The sequence below is a fragment of the Oncorhynchus kisutch genome, linkage group LG28 (genome assembly GCF_002021735.2).
Source record: "Oncorhynchus kisutch isolate 150728-3 linkage group LG28, Okis_V2, whole genome shotgun sequence".
Lineage (NCBI taxonomy): Eukaryota > Metazoa > Chordata > Actinopteri > Salmoniformes > Salmonidae > Oncorhynchus > Oncorhynchus kisutch.
In genome coordinates this window covers 29,372,956-29,387,305 of record NC_034201.2, presented here as the reverse complement: position 1 = coordinate 29,387,305, position 14,350 = coordinate 29,372,956, and the positions used below count along the sequence as shown (strand labels likewise).

The window sequence follows — 14,350 nt, the reverse complement described above, 5'->3', positions numbered from 1 at the left end:
CAAAGCAGCCACAACTGTCAGTAAGAGTGTCCATGATTGAGTCTTTGAATGAAGAGATTGAGATATCATAAGGATCTCAAGTTTCCTGATCACTAACAATTAGTTATTCTTCTAATTGCTTGGCCGGGCTATAGCAATAAGTAAGATGACTAATGCATCCTAAACGACGAAGGCTAACAAGCTGGATTGGGTTCGCACCGATGCCCCAAGGAATCAAAAGATACTCACATTGGTTGTCTTGTTTGTCTCGGCACGGTGCATGCTCAAGCTACCCTCGCTTGAATCAGTTTGTGTGTGAGACTAGGGGACGGCTGGCATTGTTCCTCTACTAGTCGGTGGCGCTTGTTCTTTTGTTACTTCCGGCGCCGACAGAGATGGCCGCCTCGCTTCGCGTTCCTAGGAAACTATGCAGTTTTTTGTTTTTTTACATGTTATTTCTTACATTAGTACCCCAGGTCATCTTAGGTTTCACAACATACAGTCGAGAAGAACCACTGAATATAAGATCAGCGTCAACTCACCATCAGTACGACCAAGAATATGTTTTTCGCGACGCGGATCCTGTGTTCTGCCTTACAAACAGGACAACGGAGTGGATTCCATGCAGCGACCCAAAAAAACGACTCAGAAAAAGAGGGAAACGAGGCGGTCTTCTGGTCAGACTCCGGAGACGGCACACCGTGCACCACTCCCTAGCATTCTTCTTGCCAATGTCCAGTCTCTTGACAACAAGGTTGATGAAATCCGAGCAAGGGTAGCATTCCAGAGGGACATCAGAGACTGTAACGTTCTTTGCTTCACGGAAACATGGCTCACTGGAGAGACGCTATCCGAGGCGGTGCAGCCAACGGGTTTCTCCACGCATCGCGCCGACAGAAACAAACATCTTTCTGGTAAGAAGAGGGGCGGGGGCGTATGCCTTATGGCTAACGTGACATGGTGTGATGAAAGAAACATACAGGAACTCAAATCCTTCTGTTCACCTGATTTAGAATTCCTCACAATCAAATGTAGACCGCATTATCTACCAAGAGAATTCTCTTCGATTATAATCACAGCCGTATATATCCCCCCCCAAGCAGACACATCGATGGCTCTGAACGAACTTTATTTAACTCTCTGCAAACTGGAAACCATTTATCCGGAGGCTGCATTCATTGTAGCTGGGGATTTTAACAAGGCTAATCTGAAAACAAGACTCCCTAAATTTTATCAGCATATCGATTGTGCAACCAGGGGTGGAAAGACCTTGGAACATTGTTACTCTAACTTCCGCGACGCATATAAGGCCCTGCCCCGCCCCCCTTTCGGAAAAGCTGACCACGACTCCATTTTGTTGATCCCTGCCTACAGACAGAAACTAAAACAAGAGGCTCCCACGCTGAGGTCTGTCCAACGCTGGTCCGACCAAGCTGACTCCACACTCCAAGACTGCTTCCATCACGTGGACTGGGATATGTTTCGTATTGTGTCAGATAACAATATTGACGAATACGCTGATTCGGTGTGCGAGTTCATTAGAACGTGCGTTGAAGATGTCGTTCCCATAGCAACGATTAAAACATTCCCTAACCAGAAACCGTGGATTGATGGCAGCATTCGCGTGAAACTGAAAGCGCGAACCACTGCTTTTAATCAGGGAAAGGTGTCTGGTAACATGACCGAATACAAACAGTGCAGCTATTCCCTCCGCAAGGCAATCAAACAAGCTAAGCGTCAGTACAGAGACAAAGTAGAATCTCAATTCAACGGCTCAGACACAAGAGGCATGTGGCAGGGTCTACAGTCAATCATGGACTACAGGAAGAAATCCAGCCCAGTCACGGACCAGGATGTCTTGCTCCCAGGCAGACTAAATAACTTTTTTGCCCGCTTTGAGGACAATACAGTGCCACTGACACGGCCTGCAACGAAAACATGCGGTCTCTCCTTCACTGCAGCCGAGGTGAGTAAGACATTGAAACGTGTTAACCCTCGCAAGGCTGCAGGCCCAGACGGCATCCCCAGCCGCGCCCTCAGAGCATGCGCAGACCAGCTGGCCGGTGTGTTTACGGACATATTCAATCAATCCCTATACCAGTCTGCTGTTCCCACATGCTTCAAGAGGGCCACCATTGTTCCTGTTCCCAAGAAAGCTATGGTAACTGAGCTAAACGACTACCGCCCCGTAGCACTCACTTCCGTCATCATGAAGTGCTTTGAGAGACTAGTCAAGGACCATATCACCTCCACCCTACCTGACACCCTAGACCCACTCCAATTTGCTTACCGCCCAAATAGGTCCACAGACGATGCAATCTCAACCACACTGCACACTGCCCTAACCCATCTGGACAAGAGGAATACCTATGTGAGAATGCTGTTCATCGACTACAGCTCGGCATTCAACACCATAGTACCCTCCAAGCTCGTCATCAAGCTCGAGACCCTGGGTCTCGACCCCGCCCTGTGCAACTGGGTACTGGACTTCCTGGCGGGCCGTCCCCAGGTGGTGAGGGTAGGCAACAACATCTCCTCCCCGCTGATCCTCAACACTGGGGCCCCACGAGGGTGCGTTCTGAGCCCTCTCCTGTACTCCCTGTTCACCCACGACTGCGTGGCCACGCACGCCTCCAACTCAATCATCAAGTTTGCGGACGACACAACAGTGGTAGGCTTGATTACCAACAACGACGAGACGGCCTACAGGGAGGAGGTGAGGGCCATCGGAGTGTGGTGTCAGGAAAATAACCTCACACTCATGTCAACAAAACTAAGGAGATGATTGTGGACTTCAGGAAACAGCAGAGGGAACACCCCCCTATCCACATCGATGGAACAGTAGTGGAGAGGGTAGCAAGTTTTAAGTTCCTCGGCATACACATCACAGACAAACTGAATTGGTCTACTCACACAGACAGCATCGTGAAGAAGGCGCAGCAGCGCCTCTTCAACCTCAAGAGGCTGAAGAAATTCGGCTTGTCACCAAAAGCACTCACAAACTTCTACAGATGCACAATCGAGAGCATCCTGGCGGGCTGTATCACCGCCTGGTACGGCAACTGCTCCGCCCTCAACCGTAAGGCTCTCCAGAGGGTAGTGAGGTCTGCACAACGCATCACCGGGGGCAAACTACCTGCCCTCCAGGACACCTACACCACCCAATGTTACAGGAAGGCCATAAAGATCAACCACCCGAGCCACTGCCTGTTCACCCCGCTATCATCCAGAAGGCGAGGTCAGTACAGGTGCATCAAAGCTGGGACCCAGAGACTGAAAAACAGCTTCTATCTCAAGGCCATCAGACTGTTAAACAGCCACCACTAACATTGAGTGGCTGCTGCCAACACACTGACACTGACACTGACTCAACTTCAGCCGCTTTAATAATGGGAATTGATGGGAAATGATGTAAATATATCACTAGCCACTTTAAACAATGCTACCTTATATAATGTTACTTACCCTACAATATTCATCTCATACGCATACGTAGATACTGTACTCTATATCATCGACTGCATCCTTATGTAATACATGTATCACTAGCCACTTTAACTATGCCACTTTGTTTACATACTCATCTCATATGTATATACTGTACTCGATACCATCTACTGTATCTTGCCTATGCTGCTCTGTACCATCACTCATTCATATATCCTTATTTACATATTCTTTATCCCCTTACACTGTGTATAAGACAGTAGTTTTGGAATTGTTAGTTAGATTACTTGTTGGTTATTACTGCATTGTCGGAACTAGAAGCACAAGCATTTCGCTACACTCGCATTAACATCTGCTAACCATGTGTATGTGACAAATAAAATTTGTGACAAATAAATTTTTATTTTATTTGATGTTGTCAATTGTGGAGCATTCTTTCGGGGGTTTGGTGTTTCTGATGGTGACTTCCTCTCCTGGGTGCTCGTACCTCGTCTGAGTCTGAGTTGCGGGACGTGGATGATGGTTTGGGTCGTTGGTCAGGTCAAATGTCTCCCGGGCTCCAGAGCGCTCTGTTGCTGGTTACAGGAGGCTACTCAAAGAGAGAGGGCGACCAGATTTTGTGGGTATCTCCCAGCCGCCTGTGTCTGCCTTGGTTAAGCACCGCATGTCTCTTTTCGCAGAAGGGTGTGGGTCCCACCTCAGTGATCTGGTCCTACGTACACTTTCGAGACCAGGCTAGCTAATGAGCACTGCATAGCATTCTAGCCAGATTGGATAACTTGCAGAGGCGAGCTAGATATTATTAGCTATTCCTCCTCATTCTGACAACAGTACCCCCAGGTGGTACTGCCACTTGAGATATGTCACTGATCGCCGGAGCCCTTGTACCCAGAGTGGGCCAAGCTTTAGGCAAACCTTGGCACATAAAACCCCTAAGTTCATCAGTGTTCACGGGTGTCAAAAATGTTGTCTCCTGCAAGTGATTTCAATGAAAAGTGTCCCTTCTCCACGTTCAGACACATGGTTGTCAAAAGTAGTGGAAATGGAAAAATAACCAACCTCTCCCAGTCCATGAGTTGGCATCCCGCTCATTCAGATGGCACTTCACTGGAGGCTCGCTGTCTGCTCCGACCAATCGCGCGCATGCGCAGTGTCGCCCTGGATCATGTGAACAGTGACGTCAGGGTACAGGCTACAATTTGTTGTGCTTACCCCACACTTCGGTGGCATCCTCACATTGACTGTTCCCGAGGCCTAAGCGCACATTTTGAGGGAGGATATATCCTCCCGTCTCCAGAAGCAGGCAATCCGAGTTGTTCCTATGTCGAAGATCCAGGACGGATGGTACAGCCGTGGTTCTGAAAAAGTATGGTTCTGGTTCTGAAAAAGTATGGGACACAGTGTGTTTTTGCCAGTGCCAATGCCTACCATTCCAATGGGGCTATTTTTGATGAGGCCCTGGATGCATCTCGCAGCCTACTGGACATGGCCCAGTAGTGGTCAGTAGTGGCATGCATCAACGCTCTGGTGCACCAGTAGCTCCCCGTTGGCCCAGGCAGCCTTGGTTCGCGGAGATCATTCGCTTTGGCCTCCCTGAACGTGTTGGGGATCTCCACGCGTTATCCGCTACTCAGTTCTAACCAGGCGACTTTAAGGTGATGTTGCGTCCAAATGTGGCCTTCGCTCGAGAAAGTCATGTCTATGATCCTACAGGGCCTAAGCTTTTGAGCGATTTCCCTATTCACCTCCTTTTGCTTCTGAATAGCAACAGAGGTTAGGTGCAATATGCAGTGATTTTGTCAAATTTGTTGCGAAAATGCTCTGATGAGGGAAAACTTTTGTTGACGTGTGGCTTGATTGAACTTTATTATGTGGTAAATGTACAGTGATTGGTTGAAATAGTGAGCCCTCTTTGTACTGCTGTGATGGGTAATTTTATGCAATAGAATTTAGATGATTGGACTGTTTTATGCATAAATAGTGCAGTGATTGGTCAAATGTGCAAGCCCTCGCATACTATGTGGGGAATTGTTGATTTAGAAAAAACATTGAAAAATTGAGGAATCCTGGGGGGACTGTAATTACATGACACTAGCAAGCATCGCTGAATGTTAACGTAGTTTGAAGTGTAAATTATAAGAAAATGGACTTTGCCCTCCTTGACGCTACATCAGATATATGTCGTGGTGGAGAGCTGAACGAATGAACACTGGTTTTGACAGAGCTTACAACCGTGTTTGTTCCATTGACTTTTGAGGGATAGGAGTGGAGGAGTGCTCTCGTGTGGGTGTGTTTGTGTGTTTGTTTATGTGTTTGTGTGTTCTTTTCAGCTGCTATCTATCTCCGCTCCCTGAGACACATACACACATGCACAGAGAAAAGAGTAGAGTAAAAGTGTGTGGGTGCGTGTGTGAGAGCACAAGAGAGAGAGAGAGAGAGAGAGAGAGAGAGAGGGGGGCTGTTGAGGTGTAGGTAATATGGCCTTTATTTCCCTCTTTGTCCTTGTATCAGTAGCTCTACTTTAATCTGAAAACCCCAGAACATCCAGTGATGATCACACTGAACTGGTGCAAGCAAAGTATCCAACACCTATCGCTTACACACATCCTGTTTTTTTTCATATCAGTGTAGATTAAGGACAGGTGACCGCTTTAGACTATTTACACACACTTCCTGCTTTCCTTCCCTCTTCCCAGTTGTAAGACCCCCCTCAAGGTAGACTTAGTCGTCCATCTCTTTGCCTATGTGGGCCCACTGATTGAGGACTGCATGGCTGCAGCCTCCACTCTCATCTCCTGTGACCTGTTACAAACAGGAAGAGACAACTCACTACCTTGTTTGTCCTCCTCCTCCCCTCTAGGGCTACATAGCCATCCTCCCTTTCCTCCCTTTCCACTCGTTCATCCTCTTTTTACATTTCATCCACCCTTTTGTGCCATATTACTTACATCCACCACCAATCCAATCTTGTCAGATTTACCGTACCACAAAGTTCATAGGGGTAGGGAGCAAGCCATGGGGTCATTTTCGAATGGGGCAACATTGTACTAAAAGATTATAAATCAAAGACTAGTGAGCCAGATGGGGGTTGAAGCTGAACCAGCTACACATGAAACGCTCACACCTGATTGGATAATCCTATAGATCCTACATACAGTCGCCAGCCAAACTCTGCATACACACCCCTTGCAAAGTTGTCACATTTTGCTGCCTTAAAACTACACTACATCTAAAAAAGGAATTAAACTGAAACATTTTCCTACCGACCCACAACCTACTTCACATTTTCAAAGTGAAGGAAAATCTGCTTAAAAATCACAGAAAAGGTTGAAATATTGCTGTACATCAAGGGTGTCAAACTCATTTTGCCCGGGGGCCACATTTGGTCTTCAACGAGATCCGGGGGGCCGCTCTGATAATTGGTTATATTTCCTTGCCGTCAAAATTTGCAAAAGATAGTCCTTTAACCATCATTTTTGGAATTTCCAATAATCCCTGACTGTTTACCTTTAGGTGATTATTAGTGAGCTGGACACAGTCAATAAACTTGTATAAATGTAGGTCCATTATCATTTCTACACAGTTTTGATTTGGTTTTAGTCATTTTAAAGAATAGTTAGTTTCCTCATCAATCTACACACAATACTCCATAATGACAAAGTGAAGACAGGTTTTTGTATTTTTGTATTAAAAATAAAGAACATAAATACCTTATTTACATAAGTATTCAGACCCTTTGCTTTGAGACTCAAAATTGAGATCAGGTGCATCCTGTGTCCATTGATCATCCTTGAGATGTTTCTACAACTTGATTGGAGTCCACTTGTGGTAAATTCAATTGGTTAGACATGATGTGAAAAGGCACACACCTGTCTTTATAAGGTCCCACAGTTGACAGTGCAAGTTAGAGCAAAAACCAAGCCATGAGGTCGAAGGAATTGTCCGTACAGCTCCAAGACCGGATTGTGTCGAGGCACAAATCTCGGGAAGGGTACCAAAAATGTCTGCATCATTGAAGGTCCCCAAGAACACAGTGGCCTCCATAATTCGGAAGGTTTCTGGATTGAATCCCCAAGCTGACAAGGTACAAATCTGTAATTCTGCCCCTGAGCAAGGCAATTAACCCACTGTTCCCCGGGTGCCGAAAGACTTGGATTAAGGCAACACCCCGTACCGCTATGATTCAGAGGGCTTGGGTTAAGTGAGGAAGACACATTTCAGTTGAAGGCATTCAGTTGTACAACTGACTAGGTACCCCCCTTTCCCTTTCTTAAATGCAAGAAGTTTGGAACCACCAAGACTCTTCCTAGAGCTGGCCAAACTGAGAAATTGGTGAAGGGCCTTGGTCAGGGAAGTGACCAAGAACCCAATGGTCACTTTGACAGAGCTTTAGAGTTCCTCTGTGGAGATGGGAGAACCTTCTCTGCATCACTCCACCAATCAGGCCTTTATGATAGAGTAGCCAGACGGAAGCCACTCCTCAGTAAAAGGCACATGACAGCCCACTTGGAGTTTGCTAAAAGTCACCTAAAGACTCTCAGACCATGGGAAACAAGATTCTCTGGTCTGATGAAACCACGATGGAACTCTTTGGCCTGAATGCCAACTCCCCAAATACAGACATGCCAAGCTTGTTGCGCCATACCTAAGAAGACTTGATGCTTTAATCGCTACCAAAGATGCTTCAACGAATTACTGAGTAAAGGGTCTGAATACTTATGTAAATGTGATATTTCAGTTTTTTTGTTGTTGAATAAATTAGCCAATTTTTCTAAAAACTTGTTTTTGCTTTTTCGTTATGAGGTATTGTGTGTAGATTGATGAGGGGGGAAAAACAATTTAATCAATATTAGAATAAGGCTGTAACATAACAAAATGTGGAAAAAGTCAAGGGGTCTGAATACTTTAGTCAGAAGTTTGGACACACCTACTCATTCAAGGGTTTTTCTTTATTTTTACTATTTTCTACATTGTTAAATAATGTGAAATAATGCATATGGAATCATGTAGTAACCAAAAAAGTCTTTAAAAAGTGTAAATATATTTTAGATTCTTCAATGTAGCCACCCATTGCCTTGATGATAGCTTTGCACAATCTTAGCATGCTCTAAACCAGCTTCACCTGGAATGCTATTCCAACAGTCTTGAAGGACTTCCCAAATATTCTGAGCACTTGTTAGCTTCTTTTCCTTTACTCTGCGGTCCAACTCATCCCATACCATCTCAATTGGGTTGAGGTCGGATGATTGTGGAGGCATCATCTGATGCAGCACTCCACCAGTCTCCTTCTTGGTCAAATAGCCTTTACACAACCTGGAGGTGTGTTGGGTCATTGTCCTGTTGTAAACAAATGATAGTCCCCCTCAGCGCAAACCAGATGGGATGGTGTATCACTGCAGAATGCTCTGGTAGCCATGCTGGTTAAGTGTGCCTTGAATTCTAAATGAATCACTGACAGTGTCACCAGAAAATTGCCCCCACACCATAACACCTCCTCCTTCATGCTTCACGGTGGGAACTACACATGTAGAGATCATCCGTTCACTTACTCTGCATCTTACGAAGACACAGAGGTTGGAACCAAAAATCTCAAATTTGGACTCCACCGATGTCCATTGCTTGTGTTACTTGGCCCAAGCAAGTCTCTTCTTATGATTGGTGCCCTTTAGTAGTGGTTCCTTTGCAGTAATTTGACCATGAAGGCATGATACACACAGTCTCCTCTGAACAGTTGATGTTCAGATGTGTCTGTTACTTGGGGCGGCAGGTAGCCTAGTGGTTAGAGCGTTTCGGTTGCAAGATCGAGTCCCTGAGCTGACAAGGTAAAAATCTGTCATTCTGCCACTGAACAAGGCAGTTAACCCACTGTTCCTAGGCTGTTGTTGAAAATAAGAATTTGTTCTTAACTGACTTCCCTAGTTAAGTAAAGGTAAAACAAAAAACATTTGGGCTGCAATCTGAGGTGCAGTTAACTCTAATGAACTTATCCTTTCCTGTGGCGGCACTCATGAGAGCCAGTTTCATCATCGTGCTTGATGGTTTTTGCAACTGCACATGAAGAAACTTTCAAAGTTCTGAAGCATGGTGGTGGCAGTATCATGCTGTGGGGATGTTTTTCAGAGACAGGGACTGGGAGACGAGTCAGGATCGAGGGAAATATGAACGGAGCAAAGTACAGAGAGATCCTTGATGAAAACCTGCTCCAGAGTACTCAGGACCTCAGACTGGGGCAAAGGTTCACCTTTCAACAGGACAACTACCCTAAGCACACAGTCAAGACAAAGCAGGAGTGGCTTCGGGACAAGTCTCTGAATGTCCTTCGATTGGCCCAGCCAGAGCCCGGACTTGAACCTGATTCGAAAATCTCTGGAGATCCAACCTGACAGAGCTTGAGAGGATCTGCAGAAAAGAATGGGAGGAACTCCCCAAATACAGGTGTGCCAAGCATATAGCGTCATAATCAAGAAGACTCAAGGCTGTAATCTCTGCCAAAGGTCCTTCAACAAAGTACTGTGTAAAGGTTCTGAATATTTATGTAAATGTTATATTTCTGTTTTTTATTTTTAAGAAATCTGGAAAAATGCCCCCCAAAAATGTATTTGCTGTGTCATTATGGGGTATTGTGTGTAGATTGATGAGGGAAAAATACTATTTAATCCATTTTAGAATTAGGCTATAATGTAACAAAATATGGAAAAAGTGAAGGGGTCGGAATACTTTCCGAGTGCACCTTATATGGGGCATACAACCTTCTCACCTCTGCAGACTTTGCTACAAAGAGACAGAATCATTAGATCACTGACATTATTTTGGTATTGCCCCTACTGTATGTATCTATGGGGGAAAGAGGAAGGGTTTGTCATCCCAACGCCTATTATTTCACAGGTGGGTTTTCTAGGTGAATTATATTTCTATGTTGGCCTAGTATGGTTCCCAATCAGAGGCAGCTGTTTATCATTGTCTCTGATTGGGGATCAAATTTAGGTAGCCATTTTCCCATTGTGCTTTGTGGGATCTTGCCTATGTATAGTTGCCTGTGAGCATTATTCTAGCTTCACGGTTCGTTTGTTAGTTTTGTTGTTTTTGTTCTTTGAAGTTTTCTATTCCGAAATAAAGGATGGAAACATACCACACTGCATCTCGGTCTACTCCTTATTACGATTGTGACACAGAGTTATCCAAGTTATTATGTGATTTGTTCAACCACATATTACTCCTAACTCATTGAGGCTTGCCTAAATAAAGGGGCTGAATACTTATGCAAAGACTATATTAATTATGCATTTTTATATTTATATTAAACATAATTTTTCTTCCACTTTGACATAAACAGAGTATTTTATGTAGATTGTTGACAAAATTACAAATAAATCAATTTTAATCCCACTGTAATACAATAAAATGTGAAGACACTGCAAGGCACTGTAGTGCTTAAGGAGATACGTAGCTGTTCTGTTGAATAGTGCAGCGGACAGTTATGTACAGAACAGTATTTATAAACAGTAGACAGGCTGTTGAAGAAAATATCGATTTAAGCACTACACTACTTGACTATTCTCCCCCATTTTACTGGAAAAATACTAATCCTATCAATTTGTTTATTCGTTTAAACAAGAAAAACAAAAACAAATCTTATGAGTTAATTTCACCCTTTTTACAAGAAGAAAAAAAAGTTCACTTAAATCTGTTTGTCTGTCCTCATTTTCTCACGAGGCATTTGGTGTGTTTAACATTATTTTTTGTTGTTGTTGTGTTGTCTTTTTTTAAAACCCTCCGTTAAATTACGGCAATTATACTGTACGGCTTTTAGTCTGACTAATGTTTGAGTCCATAGTCCCCGCCAATCTGTGCGCGTTCTCAGAGGATTTTCTGGCTAAGCTTATGGTACACCTCTGTCACATTATGCATTGAAGAAGGGTGGTAGTGGAGTGTGTTCTCTCCATATAAATATATTCATTATTTCTGTATTTCTTTTAGTAATGTAAGATGGTGATGTCATATGGGCCGCTTTTTCTTTGGGTAACAGGTGGTTGATTGGTTGTTGAAAGTACTGTTAGTCTTTGGTGGAAACTAAAGGTGACGGTTGCGTGGCAAGCACACACTCTCACTCAAGCACACATACACATGCAGACATACACACACAACACATCTCACTTACTACTACGTCTGTCGACCTGGTCTCCCTATACCACAAGTATCACATGTACAGTAACACATGTATCACATGTACAGTAACACATGTACAGTACCACATGTACAGTAACACATGTACATTAACACATGTGCCACATGTACAGTATCACATGTAGATGTCGACCGATTAATCGGAATGGCCAATTAATTAGGGCCGATTTCAAGTTTTCATAACAATCGGAAATCTGTATTTTTGGGTGCCGATTTGCCGATATTTATTTATTTATTTATTTATTTATTTTAAAGAAATGTATACCTTTATTTAACTAGGCAAGTCAGTTAAGAACACATTCTTATTTTCAATGACGGCCTAGGAATGGTGGGTTAACTGCCTTGTTCAGGGGCAGAACGACAGAGTTTCACCTTGTCAGCTCGGGGATCCAATCTTGCAACCTTACAGTTAACTAGTCCAATGCAATAACGACCTGCCTCTCTCTCGTTGCACTCCACAAGGAGACTGCCTGTTACGCGAATGCAGTAAGCCAAGGTAAGTTGCTAGCTAGCATTAAACTTATCTTATAAAAAACAATCAATCATAATCACTACACATGGTTGATATTACTATATATTATCTAGCGTGTCCTGCGTTGCATATAATCTGACTGAGCATACAAGCATACAAGTATCTAAGTATCTGACTGAGCGGTAGTAGGCAGAAGCAGGCGCGTAAACATTCATTCAAACAGCACTTTTGTGCGTTTTGCCAGCAGCTCTTCGTTGTGCGTCAGGCATTGCGCTGTTTATCACCTCAAGCCTATTAACTCCCGAGATGAGGCTGGTGTAACCGAAGTGAAATGGCCAGCTAATTAGAGCGCGCTAATTGTCGTTGTGTTGCTGGTTCGGGCCCAGGGAGGAGTCAGGAGAGGGACGGAAGCTGTACTGTTACACTGGCAATACTAAAGTGCCTATAAGAACATCCAATAGTCAAAGGTTAATGAAATACAAATGGTATAGAGGGAAATAGTCCTATAATTCCTATAATAACTACAACCTAAAACTTCTTACCTGGGAATATTGAAGACTCATGTTAAAAGGAACCACCAGCTTTCATATGTTCTCATGTTCTGAGCAAGGAACTGAAACGTTAGCTTTCTTACATAGCACATATTGCACTTTTACTTTCTTCTCCAACACTTTGTTTTTGCATTATTTAAACCAAATTGAACATGTTTCATTATTTACTTGAGGCTAAATTGATTTTATTGATGTATTATATTAAAATAAGTGTTCACTCAGTATTGTTGTAATTGTCATTATTACAAATGAATTAATTGTAAAGAATCGGTATCGGCTTTTTTGGTCCTCCAATAACCAGTATCAGTATCGGCGTTGAAAAATCATAATCGGTCGACCTCTATTCACATGTACAGTACCACATGTACAGTAACACATCTACCACATGTACAGTAACACATGTACAGTAACACATGTGCCACATGTACAGTAACATGTCTACCACATGTACAGTAACACGTCTACCACATGTACAGTAACACATGTGCCACATGTACAGTAACATGTCTACCACATGTACAGTAACACGTCTACCACATGTACAGTAACCTTTTCCTATTATCTTGGTGAACTATTAATGTTATCTATAAATGATTTCATATGGATATCAAGACCACTGTACTTGGCCTTTAATTGGTCCGTTAGATTTGAGGGGGAGAATATTAGAATCAATGACTCTGGCTCTATTGAGTAAATGGCTTTGTAAAAACCACTGTCTGTACATAACATTTTTTAAAATGTTTTATTTCACCTTTATTTAACCAGGTAGGCTAGTTGAGAACAAGTTCTCATTTACAACTACAACATAAATAACTATGGAATGATTTAGGAATTTGTCAAAAGTAATTAATGAATGGCTACAGTGAGATTGACAAAGTTAGCTTTCTGCTCAGGATGTGTGTTGCACCACTATGAAAGTAGTGTAGTGTGACTTGATCTCTTAAATGTTGTTTCTTGTCGGACAACAAGTCGTGTCCCATCCTGTACTCTGGGAAATGAGAGAGAGATGATTCATTTCTGAGTGACAGCACTATGTGGCAGCCGTGGTTTATGTAGTGCTTGAGTAGTGTGTAATTTACAGTCTTTATGTTATAGGCTGTAAGTGTCAGTTCTGCTCTATTTATCCCACAAGGGGCTAGGTGAGTAGTGCTAATTGGTACATGCATGAACATACATGTATACATATAAAACGATAACACTAATAGTTACACTCATAAGAAATGATGTATTGTATGATGTAATGATACAACTGGTTAAATGCCTGGTCCAGTGGTTATTCCCAGCAAACATGACCCCATTGGCCTAATTTGAGTATTCGGTGGGAATGGGCTAGCCCACACCAGCCCAACACAGGCTAGCCCACACCAGCCCAACACAGGCTAGCCCACACCAGCCCAACACAGGCTAGCCCACACCAGCCCAACACAGTCTAGCCCACACCAGCCCAACACAGGCTAGCCCACACCAGCCCAACACAGGCTAGCCCACACCAGCCCAACACAGGCTAGCCCACACCAGCCCAACACGGGCTAGCCCACACCAATCCCACATCAGCCCAACACAGGTTAGCCCCCACCAATCCCACACCAACCCAACACAGGCTAGCCCCCACCAATCCCACACCAGCCCAACACAGGCTAGCCCCTACCAATCCCACACCAGCCCAACACAGCCCCACCAATCCCACACCAGCCCAACACAAGCTAGCCCACACCAA

General features: G+C 43.8%; 1 protein-coding gene across 1 annotated transcript in view; it reads left to right on the top strand.

The window, feature by feature from the left end:
* Positions 1-14,350, top strand: part of LOC109873223 (protein turtle homolog B) — a 183,043-nt gene that overhangs the window by 89,391 nt on the left and 79,302 nt on the right. The window lies entirely within an intron of this gene.